This window comes from Triturus cristatus, chromosome 1_2, assembly GCF_964204655.1.
Source record: "Triturus cristatus chromosome 1_2, aTriCri1.1, whole genome shotgun sequence".
Taxonomy (NCBI): Eukaryota; Metazoa; Chordata; class Amphibia; order Caudata; family Salamandridae; genus Triturus; species Triturus cristatus.
Window position 1 is genome coordinate 1,057,804,100 of NC_140580.1, and position 16,548 is coordinate 1,057,820,647.

The 16,548-nt window shown below is 44.4% G+C and overlaps 1 protein-coding gene across 5 annotated transcripts in view; it reads right to left on the minus strand.

Moving 5' to 3' along the window:
* The window catches only part of SARDH (sarcosine dehydrogenase), a 613,955-nt gene that overhangs the window by 159,436 nt on the left and 437,971 nt on the right, over positions 1 to 16,548 (minus strand). The window lies entirely within an intron of this gene.

Sequence of the window (16,548 nt, forward strand, 5' to 3'; positions counted from 1 at the left end):
GTCAGACCAAACTCTGCTGCACTTTATGTTTTTCTGTAAAAGGTTTAGCTCTTTCTTCTTCTTTCTTTTTCTCAAACCTTTATTAAATTCTCTAGGGCGCCAAAAATGTAGAGAAGCATTATTTTATCTTCAGGTTTTAATCAGTCCTGATGTCTGTTTTAGGGTCAGTTCTTTGCTCAAAGCAGCAGTGAGATGCAGGAAGTCTATGGACGGTGAGCCTCCTGGGTGTGGGAAGTCCTTTACATCGCCCTCAAAGATTGTACTCACCACAGCGACTGAAGGCTGCATCACTACTAGGATTTTAGTAGTAGATTTATTATGAAATGATATGATATAAAATTGTACTCTTTTTTCAGCTGTTCTTAGTTGGTTTTGCATTATATTGTCTGCAGGTTGCTCTGAGTGTTTTAAACGGACGTGTTATGGCCAAAATTGGTGGAATAAAGTTATGACTGACTGACAGATGTGACTATAACTCAATTTTATGATACTAAATTTACAGTCTTATAGAAAGAAGGAAGGAGGAGTATGCCTTGCTGATTTTCAAACTCTGAGCACTGCATTTGTCAGCTGCAAACATATAGCTCACTGAGCCATTCAGCTGACTGTTGTGCAGCGCCACAAAATGGCATCTTTCCTATGCTTTGAGGCCAACCAAATTATAGAAATTGATAATAAATGACAGAGTACAGAAAAGTGAAATGAGTCACATGAGACGAGGTCAGCCTCGGGCCCACTGGATGCGAGATGTCTGCAGACTACAGCCTCTGGTAGAGCTGGCCTGTGTCTCAGCCTGCAGGCCTCTGAGAAGCTGAGAACAGGCCTCCCAGTTCTGCTGCTCACAAGGAGCTGGAGACGCAGCCAATGGGCGGCCTTCTGCTTCTGTCCTCATCCCGGCAGCTCTGGAGAAGTCACAGGTGCCTCGCTCCTTGTCTGCACATGATAATCCCATTTGGGTCGTGAGCCTGGTTGCCAAGGCGTCTCTTCAATTAGCCATGATTCCATTAGCCAGGGCCTGTGCAAGGGGCAGGGCTGTCTGGAAGCACTGCGAAGAGCTCCTATCTGACGGAAACCCAATAACCGATGTGATGGGGAGCGGGCCCTGGGGCGAAGCAATGCGCTAATTGGGTTACGCCACTTGCCTCCTGATAGAAAACATGACAGGTCGCAACTAACACTTCCAAACTCCAACTCCTGCTGGCCAATTAAAAACAGGCTCTCAGATGAGCCGACAAGCGCGCCAATGGCCCATCAGTCAAGAGACGCTGGCCCAGGGCCAGACTGGGAACCAAAAACAGCCCTGGCTAATTTTGTCAGACCCACCCTCAAAGCGCACGTAGTGAGCAAGCCTGACCACTGTAAGGAGGGCGGGGGGTGGAGAGGAGGGGGGGGGGGGGGTGTGGGAAGGGGCTATTGGTGCGGGGTGGGGGGAGGCAGGTGGAGCTCCTCCCCAGAATATTTTGTAAAAATTGAACATATGTTGCACTTCCCAACACATTTTTCATTATCGAACCATGTCCAGTCATTGAATAGATGGATGGAGGATAGAGACAAGACAGCATGGCTCAATGAATCAATAGTTGGATGAGTAAGGAGTAGGTGGATAAATTAATTCAAGAATGGATGACAACGAATACAGACGTTTAGTTACATGGAGTGAACGTCTCGATAAATTGACTATGGGTGCGTACTCTGGTTTTCATTTTAGCTTCTGCATAAAAGCATCACCTCCCCAAACACTGCTACTGCCAAGCCTCGTGAAATATGCACAGCCCAGATGTATTTAACACTGTGCATTAGTTTAGCACCTCAAGGGAATTAAACACAAAGCATTAAGCTTTGATCTAAAATGGGAGAGCGAAAGAGATAACCATGTAGTGAATGAATTTCACAAAGTGGAAACAGGAAATCTGGCATCAATCTCAACTTCCATTGGACCACGTGGTGTGATCTTAGGCAATTACTTTTTTCACATCGCCTTCTTTTCCCTCATCATCACGTGAGAGCACCTTGAAATGCATGCACAAAAGCAAAATAATATACTGTTACCCCATACGCAGTAAAATCCTAGGCCACATATAGGGGGCAAAACATAACTTGGTTCACTAATCACATGGTCCTCATGGCAGTAGGGGTGGGAGCTTAATTGTTTCTGAGTTCATGTTTAGAAACTATGATTTTCAACAATTGCCACTCAATGCAATGTTATAATTAAATATATTAAACTGAAATGCATTGCAATGATCTCCTTATAGAGAAATACACTGATTAGAATTTTGAAGAGTTTATCATTTATGTACTGGACTCTCTGGGCCAAGCAACAGCAGACCCCTCGCCCCTTCTACCCAACGCCTTGAAGGTCAGCGCTGTTTGTGATAACCCTGCAAGAAACATGAACCAACCAAATGCAAAACGAATGGGTTCTGATGCAAGCACGGTCTGGAAGGGCACACTTTAAAACCATGTGTTTTGCATGGTTTGTTCTGATAGTGCAAAGTGCTGCAACAGGAAACACAGCCGGCCTCCCCCCAGCAACAAAATGGCACCCACCCAGTGGTGGCTGGCATCGACGGGGATGGGGAGGCATGCAAATATAATTGGAAAAAAATGAACACTCATCGAACGCAACAGGACCTCCTTGAATCGGACGTGCGTGTCGCGACTGCAGCCCGGCCACCAGGAAACTCCCTTGACCAATCCTGGCACTACTCACATCCAGCTTCCGAGCAACGCCCTGATTGGAGGGAAACGGCCTCACTCTGCGCTCCACAGCACTCTGGAGGCCTGCACTTGGTCTAACCCAGCTGTCTTTGACAGCTGTGTTAGAGATGTTTAAAGTGCGCATGTGTGGTTGGCCGTTGCAAGACGGCCGGGCAAACATACATGTGCACTTTAAATAGTGCACAAACTGCCCACCCTCCTCACTGCTGCTGTCACTCAGCAGGCCCCGCCCCGTCCAGACGCTCTGTTTGGGATGGGCAGGTGAATGGTAATGAATTACCATTTTATTATTCATCTCGGGGGCATTCAAAATAATTGGTTGCGGCGTTCCTCGGCCCTGTCACCTATCTTCTGTCTTAGCTTAGCACTGGGACGCCCCTTGGCTGGGGCAGCCATGCGCTCTACAAATATTATAACATAACATTCAAGTGGGGCGACGCTCCTCTGCTCCAACGGAGGAGCTGCACCCACCTGCAGTAAAACTAGCCCTCACCTTCCCAATTTGGATTTGGGGCTGCAGTGGTTGTGAGGCGCATGCGTACCATTCTGTTATTCTTATTAACTCTGAATCCTTTTTATGACCCAAATGGAGAGTACGGATCCGACTAGCTTGTAGGGCATTCTGGCCAGAATGGCTGTCCTGACAGGTCAGTATGTGATCTGTTTTATAGGCTTTTTGTGGGCTTGTTTTATGTTCTGGTGGTCCAATTTCTACTGTTGAATTCCCTGATATTACCACAAATATTGCCTGCAGCAAACACAAATGCATGCAGTTTCCCACACCTTGCAAAATATCTATACAGCATATCTTTATAAGATCAGAACTGCCCGATTTTCAAAATGTGGGACACTTTAACTATTTGATTTGCTAATGGGGATCACTTTTATTTTGGGGCCTGTAGCTATTTTCTGCCTAGTACGGTCTTACCTTGGTAGACAGTGACACCTGCCTTCGAGCAAGCCATGTGATGTGCATATCACTTGGATGAACGTAAGAATAGGAGTAATCAGTGAGAGACAACAGTGTAAGAACACACCCCACACACACTACGGAGAGCACAAGGATAGCTACGTGACATCAAAGACAGTAGAATGTAGCATTCCTGTGACAAAACATTTATTTGTGTGACATCACACACGGAGAAACATCTGCATTATGTTCCAAACAGCATAAGGAAGTCACTGTGACATCACAGTACACAAGTAGAGTCTGTAGAACATCAGACCTGGAGTGTAAAGGGGCCATCTAGTGAGTGATGTCACAATAGGTTCTCAAAACGTAAGCGAACGTCCTCAAACAAAGCAACATTCTAGAAGGCTCACCGTTATAGAAGCTGGACTGAGTGCACATGTTTTCTCACCACTGGCTGACCCCTTTAATGTTAGCAGGATATCTGATCTTCACTCGTCTACTTCCTACCACGTGACACAATACAAGCTGAAGTCAGTAACATTTAACAAAGCACACAGTGCAACTAATATATTACTTATAACTTATTTTCATGTTCTTTGTCCGATTGCAGTGTTTCAAAGTCCTGCACCTGGAAGCAAAAGTCTTCGAGAGGAGAAGCTGCAAGAGGCGGTCAGAAGAAAGCCCTCAGCAGAGGGGAATACAAGAAAGTACGAGGCAAAACAGAACAAATCCGTGGAAGGCACGCCGGCCAGTGGGGAGTGAGTAAAAGAGGCAGCAAAGGGGGAGTAAATAGGTCTCCCTCCTTTGGCAGAGTCGTGCTTCCAGCAGCTCAGTCTGATAGCAAGTCTCTCTTCTCGGAGTTTAGGTTCAGTCGCTGGGTATGAGTCACTCACGATGCTTCACAGTCTCTCTCAGGGGTGGGAGTCTCGTGGTATGGAAGCACAGTCCTTACTGCTGTGCCAGTTTATTGGTAACTCTCTTATAGGAAAAGTTGTCTCATGTTACACAAACAAGATGTTACTACATTTTAAGAGTAGAGTTACATGTGCGTTTCTTCATTGAAAAAAGGCATTTTAGGTTGTTTTCTGGCATGCATAAGAAATCCGCTTCAGTTTCTATTTAAGATAATGGTCTTTCACGGTGCTGATAACTTATATAGGTTGTACATGCTGCCCTTTCCTGAAAAAGTGCCCCTGCTGGAACCCTTAGAGGTATCCTTTTTACTGGCAGCTGGTTGCCTGCGAGGTCACGTCCACGTTCACTTGTTTGTCCAGACTATCTCTGTGTCCATGTCCCTGCTGTACCAGGCAGGGCCAGCCTCGGGCGTGGGCGAGCTGGGCCCAGGCCCGGGGCGCCACTATTCCGAGAGGCACAGCAGGGAGCTGCCTGACTTAATATCATGCAAACAGCAGCTCGTCCACGCCACTTGGTCTCAATTGGATCCAGTAAAGACTTTGTAATCAGCCCTTAAAGTACCTTACCCTAATTTTTAGCACTTTATCGACCCCCCACCCTCCTCCCATCTTTCGCATACCGCCTGCCGTCACACCCCAACGACTCCCCACCCCCACAACAAACACTAAGTTTTCTTTCCACCCAGGGCGCTGTCCCAGTCAGTCCGATTTGGGGCCTGTCCTGGCTCCAGGAGATAGCTGTCTTCCTACGTCTTGCCAGCTATTGCTTCACCACGATAGCAGTGCTTTTCACATGGTTGCATTTTACAAAGAGATACCTTGTGTGCTGAAGTATACAGTATGTGGGGCTATGTGCTCCCATGTACTATTTTAGACCTACGTTTAATGGTGCCCAAACATGCTACAACTCCTACACTTTTCATGTATTCACAACTATATTAATTCAAATGCAACAGTTTAATTCACACACAGCTTTGTTACACATGCACAACTGGGGATACACACTTTTGTGTAATTAACCCCTTCAGCGCTCATGACGGAGCCACTCCGTCATGAGCCACGGTTGCCGTGTGCTCATGACGGAGTCGTTCCGTCATGCTGCGGCCGTTGGCCGCCGCTCCTCCCACGCTGCGCTGATTCCCCGCCTGTGCGGGCGATTAGGACAGTGGGCGGAGTCATGACGGAACCACTCCGTCATGAGCACAGCTCAACCGTGGCTCATGACGGAGTGGCTCCGTCATGAGCACAGCGCCACCGCGCTGCCCCCAAACCCCCCCCAGCGCTGCGGCGGAATTCCCGCCGCAGCGAAGGGGTTAACAGAGCTGTGTTACTATTCACACACTAGTTATTAGTTATTAACACTGGTTATTACCACTAGGCAGCAACTAGTAGGCATCGCAGGGCTTCCACCGTGATAACATAGCTATGCACTATGACATCAGAAATTTGAAATGGATTGTTGGAACTGTCAATGTTAGGGTGGCCACCCCCCACACCTTTTCCCGGCTTACCTCCTCATTTTGCAGATTCTTTTGGTTGCCCTTAGGACTCTGAGCACTTTACCACTGCTGACCAGTGCTAAAGTGCATTTGCTTCTCCCCTACACATGGTAACATTGGTGTTTACACAATTGGCGTATTTAATTTACTTATAAGTCTCTTGTAAAGTGCTATACCATATACCCAGGGACTGTAAATTAAATGCTACTAGTGGACCTGCAGCACTGCTTGTGCCACCCACAGAAGTAGACCTTTAAACATGTCTCAGGCATGCCATTGCAGAGTCTGTGTTTGTAGGTTCACTGCTACTTTGACTTGGCATTTACATCCCTTTGCCAAGCCCTAAACTCCACTATTATTACACATAAATCACCCCTAAGGTAAGCCCTAGGTAGCATACCTTTTTACTGAGTGAGTAAAAGGTAGGGCATGTACTTTTAAGTTTGGCAAGTCCTGGTAGTGAAAAACATCCAAAAACGTTTTCACTACTGTGAGGCCTACTCCACTCATAGGCTAACATTAGAAATTCCCGAATACACTTTTAAGCTGCAATTCATGATTAGAGAAGAGTAGCTGTTTCATGTTTTATATCTTTGGAATGGTAATGATAAATCCTTTGTACTGGTAAATCTGGATATAACATTATTATTTGTTTTACAAATGCCATTTTGAGAAAGTGGACATTTTTCTGCTCTTACAGCGCCATGTGTCTGCAGCCTGTCTCCAGTACACGTCAGGGGTTTGTGCATTCCTTCTAGACAGCCACAAACACAGGAAAGTTAGGTATGTCTCATCTGCATTCTGATGGGCAGGAAGGGAGAGAGGAGCTCACACTTACAACTGAATATGTCAGAAATCGGGCCCATTAGCGCCTTCCTGGTGATTAGTCGGGCGGAACTACATCTCCCAGACTGTCTTGTGAGGAGCAGCTATTTAACGCCCGATGCACGTTGACTAGCGTGCGTAATTCTTGTATTGGAGAACTCCTCTCTGCTGAGAGGGTTCTGGTCATGAGGAAGAAGCCCCTGCTTGTTTTCGTTTGGGCTACGGATTATTTCCTGTTTGTTGTTCGTTATCGAAGGTCTACGGTTTCTGGAGAAAACTGCCTTGCCATTCTCTGATTGAGGGCGGATCGGATCCTGGATTTGACCTTACTGCAGAACTGGCTGCAGTCGTAGAGCATCTAGCGGCAAAGCACTTTCTGCTGAGACACTGTTTGGGAATCATGTGCGGAGGTAAGAGTCAATTGCTTCTACTCTCATTTCGTATCCAGACATTTCTCTTTACACCATTTGTTGTTTCCGATTGCTTCCAGGCTGGAAGTAAAACATTTATCTGCGCTAGTCTGTGACTGCAGCATAATTTTAGATCGACTTCCTTGTACTATGAGAAAATAGCTTAAGAGGAGTTACTAGGAGATAAGATACAGTTGTTACTCATTTCCTATTCCTGTCAACTCGTGTTTGAGACTTTGTATACAACCTTGGATTAAGACTTTGGTTATTTTTTTGTTGTTTATTTTTTGAATTGGACGTCTTCTCTACTACTCTATATTTCTAAATAGGAACTGGTATGTATCTGGGTTACATGATGTGTTGAAGCATCAAATGCATTGGAAGAAGATTCATGTTTAATTATTTGTTTTGTGCCTTGTAGAATTATTCCAACCTGATGGAAGATTGGCTTTCCTGGTGAATGGAAGATTAGCTGTGTCTTTCGTCATTGGCAAAGGTAGAGTGGATCAATGCAGCAAGCTCATATAAGAGTAGCCATTGTGTATGCATAACTTCATGGTGTTGTTCTTTGTCTTAAGGTTTCCTTTCCCAGCTCTTCCTTTCCTACCCTTACATCGCTTGATCACCCTAATAATCTAATACTGAATTAAGAGTTGGGGATCTCGAGAGATGGACTCCTTATTGCATCGCCTGGATTCAGAGGAGTTATCATCTTATGTTGTGTGAGATCCAGACAGAATAGGCAGTGCCCTGCCCTACACAAAGGTCTGATTACTCCCTATAGTTAGTCTGGAGCTAGGGCTGGGAAGCAGTGGCTTCTGTGCACTTCAAAGATGCTTCTTTGAAGTCACCCCCACTTCAAAGGCACAACTAGGTATAAGTCCTGGGCTCCGATCACACCAAATCAGACACTTCTGGGCCTGTAACTGAACTCTGTCAGAATAACTGATGTGCTGAATCAAGAACTGACACACTGCTAATCTGGAAGACCTGCCTTTCTGCTGTGCTACCCTTCTGACTGCAGCTCTCTAACCCTGCTGAGGGAGAACTGGACTCTGCCTTGCAACCAAAATGATCTCCAATGGCTTGTTGGCTTGCCTTCTGTTGCTTGAGACTCAGGGCTATCAACGTCTCTACACCTGCTCCTGTGCCTGGTTCAATGGAACAGGACCCAGATACCTGCACCGGAGAAATCAAAGCATCTCCAGTCTGCATGTTTTAGAGCCGGGCATCGACCCTGTCCTGGGAGTACAATTAGTGCATCGCTTTTGCAACCAAAGCATCGCCCCCAGAGACTGACGCACCAGAACCATGCATCAGCGCCAAAGCATTGTGGAGAGATCACCGCATCACTTTGACTGTGTGGAGAAACCGAGCGCATCGCACTACGAAACCAGTGCATCTCAGCTTGGTACCGATGCATCGTCACCACTGCATGGAGAAAATAAACTCATCACCTCGACTGTAGCTCAACATCGACACATCGCTAGTCTGCACCCCGCATCTTGCTGTTGTGACCAGGACCAAGGTACTCTGATTATCGGGTCTACATGGCTCCTGTCCCTGGCCTGTGTTCCATCGCAGTTATCCTGAAATGTTGACTTTGCCCCAGTCCAGCACGACCAGATAACCACCATAGGTGCTTATTGGTTCCAAGCACTAGAAAAAATTTTATTCTTTAGAAATTCATATCTCAACTTCTGCTTCTTGGATTTTTGTCATTTTGGTCTTAATTCATAAAATGGTCTATATTTCTAAATCAGTGTGGAGCCTTTTTGTGGCGTTTTCATTGTGTTACTGTGTGTTGTGTTGCACAAATACTTCACACATTGCCTCTTTAGATATGCCTGACTGCTCTGTGCCATGCTACCAGAGGGTGAGCACAGGTTATCTTTTAGTGTGTATCTGACTTACCCTTACTACGATTTTGGTTTCTGCTTGGACAGGGTGCATACCAGTGCCAGCGAGAATCCCAATTTCTAACATAGACACATTGAGAGGAGCAACGCAAAGCATGGTTGCTTTCTATTTAGATCGGAGATTTCCTAAAACTATTTGTGGTGATGTTTTGGAGGTTCACCTTTCTCATGTAGAGGACGTTTTTGTAATACTTTGCCAACTCCAAGAGATTGGTGAGGTTTTAAAAATTTCTCTCTCGTGTCAGGAAAGCACCTTTTTATAGAATCATTCACCAACAAACACACTAGTTGGAGAGCGCAGGGACTAGATGAGAGAGGGCAGAGATGGTGGAGAGAGGGCAAGGACCATGCCAGCACATGTTGTAGCGAGCGAAAAGTACGTGAGAGGTTGATTTCAAAGTATGACTGACACCAATATAAAGATTTGAAGGTAACGTACTGTGGGAGAGTCAGAGACATTTTAATAAAGTATGTGAATCTGAGCATACATTTTTCAGCTACCTGTTTGCAACATTTATACTCAGGCCGCGAGTGAGAGGTTGTGGTTTTAAAACATCATCATATAGTCATATGTATGATAGTTCTGTTCAGGGAGTGTTTAAGACAAATGCACCAGAGAATGTCAACAGTGTGTATCATGTACTAGATTGGATGTGCTCAATGCCTATGTTTGTAGACGATGTCTTTGAAAACCAATAAAATCTGGTTGTAAAAAAAAAAAAAAGACATATATACCTATGTATTACAGTATCATTGTTTTATACAAGAATATAAATATATTTTATATACAAATATGGATGTCATTTCTTACTGATTTGACGTGTTTATTAGCCTCAGATACGCTTGCTACGTTTCATGGCCTTATTAGTCCTAGAACTCATGTTACTCAAGGTTGTAAATTTGTACATTTCTGCAAAACATAACCCCACATAACCTCATAAACCCATCTCTTTCTATAAAATGATGATCCCAATATTGTATCTATGAATTATATTTACTCCTCAAGTACGTTTTGCACTTCCTTGTGGGGAATATCCTGCCACATGCCCATTAATAAGTGTTTGCGGAGCGTAACTAGTTTCTGGCATGTGATTAGGTCCCATAGGTTCGTACTGAAGGAAAGCTTATATAAACATTCCCAAATATTATGTATTTTAGAATTATGCCCCAATTGGGCCTTTTCTAGCAAGAACAATGGTCAGTTGAAATGGCAACTTTCATTTCTGTACTTTGCTGTGCTGCTAACTATTTTGTATTAAATGCAAGTTAATGGCCATGCCACCATTGGAAATGCTTCCTTCCCCCACCCTTTTAGGACAATGCGGAATGCAAAGGACAGCAAATGGGGCTTATTTTTTTAAGCCTGCCCACTTTTCCACAGTTAGGAAAAAAAACACAACACGCCGGGAAGCTCATTGTCTTACAAGGGCAGGGGAAGGAAGCGTTTCCAATGGTGGCATGGCCACTGATTCCGACATGGGGAACACCAACGAGTGGTCATGACATTACAAATAAGCATTTTCAATGCAATAGGTCTCGCATTATTAAAGGCTGAGCTGTTGGCATTGCTAATAATAATGCAACACCAATAGCAGCACAAAGATTGTTTTTTTATATAGCACGAACTTGAGTGAAAGGTGTGTATTTATGTTGCACTGAGTACAGTGTAATTATGTGTTGTGTTATTATGTGGCACAGAGTGGTATTGTGTGGAGTGTATTTATCTTGCATTAGGTAGAGAGTAATTATGTGACGTGCAATTATGTAGTACTGAGTGGTATGTGGAGTGTATTTATGTTGTATTGAATACAGTGTAACTATGTGATGTGTAATCACACAACCACACACAACCACACACATGCAACCACACACACAATCACACACACAACCACACACACCACACCCAACCACACAACCACACACACACAACCACACACACAACCACACACACACACACACACAACGACACACCAACCACACTCACACACAATGACATACACAACCACAAGCACACACACACACAAACACAACCACACACACAACCACACACACACACACAACTTAAGGGAATCGGGTAACTGAAAGAGAAAGAATTCTATCCAAAATCACACGTTTTCAGTCCAGTCAGAAAGTATGACTTAGCCCCAACGAGTCCTTGTTTTGTAGCTAAACAGATACAGTCAAATATTTCATTAAGCCTGATGCGACTTTAGAAAAAGAGAAGTATAGTGCAATTATTAGGCACGCATTGTTTATCTTGTAACCGCGTAAATATTTGCAGCGCATTTTCATTTTTTTTATCTTGTAACCGCCTTCATTTATTTGACCTTGTAACGAAGTAAATATTTGCCGGGCATTTTCATTTACTTTGCCTTGTAACCGCCTTCATTTATTTTACCTTGTAACCGCGTAAAGATTAGCCACGCATTCCTCCCAATTAAGCAACAAACTGTATTGCAGCCGCAAAGCCACAAATAAAGTGATCGCAAAACTGAAAGCAAAGCCACAAGTAAAGCGATCGCGAAACCGAAAGCAATCAATTTTGGAAGCAGAGACAGCCGCCAATGGTGCGCGCACGCGCGCCACAGACAGCCATATCCTTTCAATTATCGCGCCCGTGTCTAGGCACGATAATTGAAACCAGATAGGCTTTAGTGTACGTAACAGACACCAATAGGCCGTGTACGGAGCAATGCACCCGCCTTTGGCCTATTGCGTGCTCTGTCTAAAAGATACAGCCACTAAAAGCCCAATAATAGAAGACAAAACAAAAAACACACGCGTGTACGATTCCAGGGTCCATCTTTGAACCCCGGACAAAAGGACTCTCGCTGCGCGAGCACTGCTGCTCAGTGCAACGCTAGGCGCGAGACCTAAAAATGGTAATGGATCAGATGGCCAATTAACGCTGACCTGTCCATCTCCATTTGTCACTTTCCGCAAATCTGCCATGAAAGCTAGGTCCATCTAACTGACGTGCTCTCACATCATCAGACCAACCACCGTAGTGGGGGTACATTTTTAATACTTGCATGTTGTGACAGCAATTCCACCCTACAACTGAGGCATAATGGAAATGTTATCAGAGAGTTGAACCTCCAAAGGAACAGGCGCCATGCTTGCAGAAGCTGTTTAGAGAAAGAATAAACGCCGCATGGTGGCAGTCTTTAATCTGGCTCATTTTCTTTTGAGGAGGCAGAAGCAATGCTTTAAATGAGCCAGTACTGCCCAGTACCGAGTACCAGCACTTTTTTATTTTGAGAGGGAGAGTTCTGGAACTTGTCAAGAACGACGTAATAATTTTAATTTTAGAGTACCGGCACTTCCCAGGCACTCTGGTACAAAGTATCTGCACTTCTATTTTTCTATTTCAAGCACTGGGCAAAAGTATATCCATCCACCAAACCACATGCGATGGAGTTCTACTGCCAAAGTTTAAAACTGCCCCCCATTGTTAATAAATCTATAAACAGAAAAGACAGACTTAACAGTCAGTCAACAAAGACAGAAGTAAGACTGGAAAGGAAGATACTTTTTTTATTGTCATATTTTCATTTAAAAAAACAAACAGGGCAAACACTGATCAGCCTACTGCTGCTCTATGTCGGGTGGCATGACGGACTGAAATGAAACGCTGAGCAATTGCCATTGGGTGAGAATTTTGCAACCATTCTACACCCTTCAACTGACGTTGTGTTAAGAAAAATGTGAGGCAAATTTCAGGTTTTTCAGGAACATTTTAAACTAACTATGCATTTTCCAAACACACCGAAAACGCGAAATTTTTGTTTCGGCTCAGTTCTGTTTGCTTATTGGTGCTTCCTCAGACGATGTGAAGGGCTGACTGAATGACAGCATTTACATAGTACTCACCACCCCCGTATTCCGAGTACAGTAATTCAGGAATAACTTTAATACTGCTGATCAGGCCACATTTTATGAAAGCGGTGACATCACCATTCTAGAAAATTGAAAACATCGACTCGCGACTCAAATTTCACTTTCAACCAACAGGGAAAAGGGGTTGTAAAAGCACCAACCTTTAGAGTATGATGCTCAGGAGGGACTAAGAGACGAGCCAAAGTGCTGTCCCACCTGAACTAATGTGGCATTTGATATGTTGGTGGCCCAAACAAACGGATTACAGACTCTTTCGTGGAATTCGGGCTCTATATGAATCTCGAAATACAGATCTCATCACACAAGAAGTAGAATTCACGTATTCAGCGCTGCAAAGAATCTGGTTTGCAAAAACAGGTAATAAAGACAAAAACATCTTGATAAGACTGTCCCACAAGGCTGAACAAGATTCACTCTGGTACCTGGCGGGACACATATTGTCATAAACCTGTACAGTGGTGGCTGGTGACCTTTCAAAGTGGTGAGGCATAAAAGTTGGCGATGACTATTACGCACAAGCGTAACAAAACTTGAGGGGGCACCCTGCAAACTACTTTGAGGGCACACCCTCCACATTCTGTCAGGAGCTCTCAGGCCAGGGTACTGTGTGGAGGGAGCCCACTGGAACCCGGGGGACGCCCGCGCCACTGGCATTGTGGGGGCCTATGTTACGCCACTGGTATTATGTTGTGAGCAAGCCGAACCCAGTGATTGTGGGGGGGTTCTGCACTTCAGAATAAAAAAAAATAAGAAGTTACAAATGGTACATTTTAAAGGAAATTTGAAAAAGCAAACAGGGTTCTAAAGCAATTAGGAACATGTGCTCTTGAAACATTTAAACACATTAAAAACTGGATGAAGCGTGGAATGTGCTGAATGCTCCAGGACTGGAATTGTAATCCATAAACAGCAGAGAAATGGGCCGAGGTATCTAGCCGTGAGGTTAGTGTGCATGGTTGAATGGGGACAAATCCCAGCCTTTCCTTTGATACGTGAGCTACTCTACCATTCTGGGTCTGGGGTGCTAATGGAAAGTGCGCTTGATCTGGACTGTTATGGACAGACTTGCAGTGTACATAAATAAAGCACCTACTGCTTAAAGTCTCTCTTCTATGTAATCAGAGTTCTTGTGCAGTGCTCTAGTGTTGCAATAATCTATGTTCTCCTCACTGTACAAGTTACGTGCGGATATTTGTTTAGCACCAAATGTCTGACCAGAATATGTGACGTTACAACGCGATCAAAAAGATTGTGGTATGTTACATCGCACTTTTTACAACGCAAGTCATTACAATGACTTGCGCTGGACTTAGGAATAGTATGATTTACTATTCCAACACCAGTCTACGTACAGTAGGGAAGGTGTTGGAGTAGTAAATCATACTATTCCTTAGGTTAGAGCGCTATCCAGCGCAAGTCGTTGTAACGACTCGTGTTGTGGTACCCGCGATGTAAAGGCATTGCGGTGCAATGCCTGCGTGGTAATGGATGTTTCTCATCTACCAGCAAAACAGTGATGCTACATTTAGCATTACGCACGTTTTTGTCAACATTTCAAAACTTATTGAGAGGCACTTTATAAATTAAGGATTTATGTTGCTCATAGTTGAAAATAAAACGAAAATGCATTTCTCTTACTAAGCACACACACATTTATGTAGACGGTGCACAGTACTAAAAGTAGCTCATGAAATGGAGATGCAACTAAGCAAAGCAGCTTTGCTACTGTCTGATGAAATAAATAGAGCTGAAGTCCTTGAAGCTCCCCAACAAACAAACCTCACATGAAATGATTGAGTGGGAGCTATACGTGCTCAACTAGTGGCTAACCTTTTGAAACTGTTTTGAAGCGCACAATAGAAGAAAATAGACACACCTCAGCAGGATCCATTAATTAAGTAGCAAGTTAATTAACAATACGGATGTAAGTTGCAAACAAAAAAAAATACTTCCCAATTAAAAATTAAACCGCATACTAAAACAGCGTGCGCCTGCAGTCCAGCATTAATTTGTCTGTGTTTCGGCTGGATGCGATTTCAGAGCATCATGGGTCAGAAGAACAAGACTTTGCAATGAAATAGGTCTCGCATTCACGTGAGTTTGAGCTATTGGCATTTAAATGACAATGCCTTTTATTTATGTTTTGGGTTTTAAAACACAAAAGTCATTGTTATTTACAATACTATTAGCTTAAACTCTCGCAAATGCGAGACCTAGTGCATTCCAATAAAGGGCCTTCTTGATCGCTTGTTAGATTGCAAATATCAGAGGAAGAGACCTGCCCGCGCCGTATTCAAAGTAGTGATAAATAGTGCAGTGAAGAAGTGAAGAAGATGTGTAAGTGTTGTAAATTGAGAGATACATATGATCCGAGCTATAAACACTAACAAAGCGTTCCAACACCTTTCGCTCTGTGATTACACTGTTGCGGGTTAGGAGCAAGAGCGGAAGAGGGGCTATTTCCTGCCCTCTCTGTGATTTGAGTGTGTAGTGTGGCATTGCGTATGTCATTGCAATCTTTGGCCTAATAAAAACACTCAAGCTGTAGTAGGGCCCTGGCATCACCTTCTGTGCTTTATGGCAGGCATGGAGGGAGGGATGGTTTCGGCTGCAGCTCCGGCCTCGTACTGTGACCCTACTATTACTAGTGAGCGAGAGGCACTGAGGTGGTGGTATTGGTGGTGGTGGTATTGGTTGTGGTGGAATTGGTATTGGTGGTATTCATGGTGGTGGGGGTATTGGTGGTGGTGGCATTTGTGGTATTGGTGGTGGTATTGGGGTGGTGGTATTGGTGGTGATGATACTGGTGGTGATGGTCATGGTATTGGTGGTGGTGGTAGTATTGATGGTGGTGGTGTTGGTGGCATTGGCACTGGTGGTATTGGTATTGGTGGTGGTGGTTTTGGTATTGGTGGTGGTATTGGTGGTACTGGTGGTGGTGGTATTGGTGGTGGGGGTATTGATGGTGGGGGTATTGGTGTTGGTATTGGTGATGTTGATGGTGACATTGGGGGTGGTGGTATTGGTATTGGTGGTGGTGGTATTGGTAGTAGTGGTGATGGTATTGGTGGTGGTGATATTGGTGGTAGTATTGGTATTGATGGTGGTGGTAGTGGTGGTGGGGGTATTGGTGGTGGTGGTGATATTGGCATTGGTGGTGGTGGTATTGGTATTGGTAGTGGTATTGGTGGTAGTGGTATTGGTGGTGGGGTATTGATGGTGGTGGTATTGATGGTGGTGGTATTGGTGTCTGTGGTATTGGTGGTGGTGGTATTGGTATTGGTGATGGTATTGCTTGGTGATATTGGTGGTGGTTTTGGTGATAGTATTGGTATTGATGGTGGTATTGGTGAAGGTATTGGTGGTGGTATTGCTGGTGGTACCCCTATACCTATAAATATTCCTTCAGCTAGGACCAGTCAAGCAACCAGGCACTTGCGTGTCTTT